The sequence below is a fragment of the Canis aureus genome, chromosome 4, assembly GCF_053574225.1.
Source record: "Canis aureus isolate CA01 chromosome 4, VMU_Caureus_v.1.0, whole genome shotgun sequence".
In the NCBI taxonomy this organism is placed as follows: Eukaryota; Metazoa; Chordata; class Mammalia; order Carnivora; family Canidae; genus Canis; species Canis aureus.
In genome coordinates this window covers 42,971,694-42,977,105 of record NC_135614.1, presented here as the reverse complement: position 1 = coordinate 42,977,105, position 5,412 = coordinate 42,971,694, and the positions used below count along the sequence as shown (strand labels likewise).

At 35.8% G+C, this 5,412-nt stretch overlaps 1 pseudogene; it reads right to left on the bottom strand.

Moving 5' to 3' along the window:
- Positions 1-978: 978 nt before the first annotated feature.
- LOC144311868 (small ribosomal subunit protein eS19 pseudogene) lies at positions 979-1,471 on the bottom strand (annotated as a pseudogene).
- Between the last annotated feature and the right edge of the window lie 3,941 nt (positions 1,472-5,412).

Sequence of the window (5,412 nt, the reverse complement as noted above, 5' to 3'; positions counted from 1 at the left end):
GGCCTATAGCTAACATCATACTCAATGGTGAAAACCTGAAAGCTTTTCTTCTAAGATCAGGAATAAGATAAGGATGGCCATTTTTACCACTTTTACTCTACCAGAGTACTAGAAGTTCTAGCCAGAGCAATTAGGTAATAAAGGGAAATAAAAGGCATCCAAATCAGAAAGGAAGAAATAAAATTGTCTTGTTTGCAGATGATAGATTATATGTAGAAAACCCTCAATACTCCACCCAAAAAACCCTGTTGAACTAATAAATGAATTCAGTAAAGTTTCAGGGTTCAAAATCCATATACAAAAATCAGTTGTATGCCTATACACCAGCAACAAACTATCAGAAAAAGACGTTATGAGAGCAAACAGAATGTGATATTTAGGAATAAATTTAACCAGGGAGTTGAAAGATGTGACTTTCATCAGGTTGGCATTTGTGGAGATTACAGGCCAGTTATTTTGTAGAATGTCTCTAAATGTGAGTTTGCCTCAATGTTTCCTCACATTTAGACTCAGGGTATGCACCTTTCACAAGGCTATTACAGAGATGGCATTGTGTTCTTCCTACTACATTCTGTCAAATGGCACATGGTTTAGATTTGTTCCCTTACTAACGTTATCCACATTAATCACTCAATTAAAAGTGGTGGATGACAGTCTTCTGGGCTGAAAAGTTACTCTTTTTTACTTTGTAATCAATTAGTATTTTGTGAGGAACTACTGTGAGACTATGTAAACTTTCAATTTATTCATTCATTTACTTATATTAATATGCACTAATAATAATATATTATTAAGGTTTCTTATTTTATTCAATAAGTGATAATCTATCACTATCATTATTTACATGCCTGAATTGTTCTGGATTTGGCAGGTGGGAGCCCCTTCAGGTTGACTCCTTGTCCTGTTACCATTCGTTTGTATTCTGTTCCATTTTTTTCCTATGCCTTTTTTCATTTGATTGAAATGGTATACTATTCCTTTTATTTTTTTTTTTTTCGAATGAGGCAATTTATTAACCCAGCATTTGTTCTAATGCTTCTTGTTGGCAGCTGCCACCTGTCGGGCAGTTCTGTCCAGATCCCGCTGTCCCCAAGGTGTCCGTTTGCGGCCCCCATCTTGGTCCTTTTCCACCACTTTCAGCCCCTCTAGGGCTCGGAGGACCCTGCGGGCCACACTCTTGGGGCGTCTGCTGAAGTGGCTGGGCATGACCCCGCTTCTCTGGCCCCGCAGAGCTTAGTCACGGGCCGACCCCAGCGCCGCCCGGACGCCTGGGCTTACAGGTGCCGGGCTGTGGAAGCAGCTCGTGTGTAGAACCAGCTCTCATCGTGGGGAGCCAGCTCTTCATGCTCGGCCAGCTTGACAGTGTCCACCTATTCAGGGACTTTCAGCTTCCTAGACTTTTTGAGGAAGGCTGCCAGAGCTCTGATGAACTCCTGCTGGTTCAGATTCCTTTTACAGGAACTCCAGGCATCTGCGGCCTCCGCGCTGCCAGCCAGGGGAAAGTGATATACTATTCCATCTTGTCTTTTACACTTAACCTCTTAACATAGTAGTTTCCACATTTTTACAAAACTCTCCATAAATATAATCCTTAATGACTGTATAGGATTATGCCATAGGCTAATTTTAGTATATGTGCTGCCGAAGCGAGCACTATGCCATAGGCTATATCATAATTTACTTAACCTTTTCAGCTTTTCCTTATTATATAAATCATGCTTTAATAAATACTTTCACATATAAAACATTTTTTCTTTTCTTTTTTTCTTTCTTTCTTTCTTTCTTTTTTTTTTTTTTCAGTTTACGTTATTTTCTTAGATTCACTTTCTAGAAGTTGGGTGAAGATGATAAACATTTCCAGGATTCTTAATATATTGTACTTTTCAGAATGAGTATACTATTTTATTTATCCAATAGCATTATACATCAGTGACATTTTACTATGACCTTGCTTAGGGGTAACTTTAAGGATACATAGTTAACATTTGTTGCTATCTTACTGATGTAATCAATGCTTTAAACTATCTGTTAGTATGTGAAAGAGTTAACATGCAAGTAATGTAAGGTAATATACAAATGAAAAAATATTAGTTTTTATTTGTCAAAATGATGGCATTATTAAACACAGTAATATACCCCTATTATTATCAGTATGTTTAAAGTGTAAAATCACTTAAAGAAAAAGCAGGTATGGATTTTATGTGTATGTGTGTAATAATAAAGTTTGTTAAATAACTCATATTTACATCACCAGAGAAGAAGAAATGTTTTTTGTTACTCTGGTTTTACACTGGATATTTTAAAAAATGGAGTTTAAGGTTAATGACTTGATAAAATAAAAACATGGTTGAAATCAACCAATATGAAATAAATACACACAAGTATACATATTTTATGCAGCTGTTATGTTTTGGAGAGATTTTATATAAATCTGAATTTTTGGATGTATTTTCCTCCTGTTTCTCTCACTTGCCTGCCTTCTGCTGAATTCCCAAAACTTACTGAGGTATTAAGTAATCTTAGTAAGTGTACTTAATAAAATTACATTTGTTGAATATTTTAAGGGAGGTATATTCTAATGTTTCCTATTTTTTGTTTATATGTTCTACTAAAGTAAATGATTGATCATAGGTTTTATAATTTAAGTATTAATAAAGTGAGAATTTTAATTGGATGTTTTGTGTTTTTTTTGTTTGTGGTTTAAGTTAGTTGGATATTTTGAAGTTTCAGTCCCATATTTCAGTCCCATATAAGTCCTTCTATAGAAACAGGAAATAGAAATGCCATTAATGGAGATAATGTCACAGCCTTTCAATATTCTCTAGGGTAGAGAAGCTTGATTGAGTGGGAGGGAAAATGAGGAAATAGCTAAATTGTAAATTTACAAACTAAAAGATTTTGGAATAATTTATTCTGTTTGATTAAAATTATAATCCCATTTCATTAAGAATATCTTTTTAAATATGACATTCAGAGAATGATATGGATCTGATTATAATAATTAGTATTTTTGTAGCCCTTATTATTTGCCAAGTACTAAGTACTTCATATACATCAACTCATTTAATCATCATAGCAACCTATGAGTTAGATACTGTTAGTTTCCATTTTACAGATGAGGAAACAAAGGCATGGAGAGATTAAGCAACTTCCCCAAGTTTACCAGCTAGTAAGTGATACAGCTGGCATCCAAACCCAGGTTTTTTGGCTTGAGTGTCTGTTTTCCTAACCAGCGTGCTCTAATCTCAATGTTACTTCTTATAAAATCTTTGAATTTTGGCCTTACTATTTTCTTGATCTTAGAATAACAATAAACACGCTAATACATACATACACTAACTCAAAGATATTAGGTAAATTTCCTAAGGTACCAGAATTACAAATGTTAATCGAATTTCCTGAAAAGGTATAAGATCAAAGATCCGTCTTTTTTAGAAGGCCAGTTGCCATTAAAAAAGATACTTTTGTAATTCCTAAGTGTTTTTTTTTAATTGTATTTTATTTTTTACTTATTCATGAGAGACACAGAGAGAGAGAGAGAGAGAGAGAGAGAGGCAGAGGGAAAAGCAGGCCCCATGCAGGGAGCTCCATGTGGGACTTGATCCCAGGACTCCAGGATCACGCCCTGGGCCAAAGGCAGGCATAAACCCCTGACCCACCCAGGGATCCCCTCCTAAGAGTTCTAAATGTCCCTCCTTTAATTGGATTTTGTGATAGAAATGGATTATTTGACATCCTGTAGCATCCTTTTGCTAGTTTTAATAGCTGTGGTGACACAATTCTTAGATTTTATTAATTGACAAAAAAGATATGGACCTGTATGCATATTTTGTTGATAGAAAAACATGGAAGGGAGAGTTCATTATAAACAGAAATCTGAAGTGGTCACTCAAATTTTATGGGAAAAAATAATTGGCTTTTTATTTGCTGAATTTCCTTGTAAATCCACAGAATAGTCAGCTGTTGTTCTTATCATAATCTTGTATTTGTGCCAAAGATATTCTGCTATGGGAGAAAAAAGCAATATGATCACATCTCAAGTAATTATTCCTCCTCATTTAATGGCTTAAAGTTTGAGGTAACAGAAATGCTACTTTACTGTTTTGTTTTGTTTTGTTTTTTTAGAAATGCTACTTTAAAACAATAGCTTTAAAAATGTGGTTGGAATCCAGAAGTTAGATAAAAGAAAGTTAAAATAATGTAGTGTTGTATGGCAGATGCAATAGAGAGGTCAGAAATTAACACTGGTGCTAGGGATGTAGGAGTCACAAATGAGACTGGATATCAAAAGTCTTAAAGCATGGAAATAGGTATTAGAATATAGGAATCAAAAACTTTGGGATATAGGAGTAAAAAATGGTAGGATGAGGGTATCCCCCTCCAAGTTTAGGAGTTAGGTTATGGGGCAGCCCAGGTGGCTCAGCGGCTTAGTGCTGCCTTCAGCCCAGGGTGTGATCCTGGAGACCCTGGATCGAGTCCCATGTCAGGCTCCCTGCATGGAGCCTGCTTCTTCCTCTGTGTCTCTGCCTCTCTCTCTTTCTCTCTGTGTCTCTCATAAATAAATAAAATCTTAAAAAAAAAAAAAAGGAGTTAGGTTATGGGAATGAGGATTCATGGGCTGTGGATGAGCTATGAAAATCAAGATGCAAACAGTCTGGTCTTAAACCTCCCACTTAAATCAATTATAAAAGCAGGATAAACTTTATATATGTGTGTGTGTGTGCATATATATGTATACATCTAACACATATGTTAATATGTTACATATATGGCAATTATAAATAAATGAATTTGACAATTACTGTGTATTAACAACTACACAGACACCCAGGCATACACACACATATAGATATATATACAACAACTGCTTGAAGGCACTAGAGAGCAACCAATAGAGACAAGACTTGATTGGCTTCAACCCTTGAGTGCATGAAAGCACTAAGGGCAAGATCTACATTCAGGTCACTTCCCACCTCCGGGGCATTTTGAATTGGCACAAGGGTAATGGAGCTAAGTAGATAATAGCAATCTCAGTGGTCTAGGAGCAGAGATGGGAGTTTAGGAAAAAAAGCAGCTGAGATTTGAAGGACAATTCTAGAGAGGAGAAAATTACAGAGATGTGGACCTCCAAATCATTGTACAAATTCCCCTTAAATTATCAGGAAATTCTTAAGATGCATATGCTTAGGATGCAACTTTAAGAAACAGCCAGACAGCAGCACCTGAAGCATTAAACAGAGATTTTAGCAGCTTCACACTATGGAGGAAATGGGGATTATAGTTCAAGCCCCATGAGGTGGCAGTATCTTGGCAAATATTCAGGCTTTCAAGATCTAATAAGATCTAGTAAGAACCATGACCTAGGAATAAGGGCAAAACTAAAATAAACCTGAATTTAAAAGCTGAAAACCA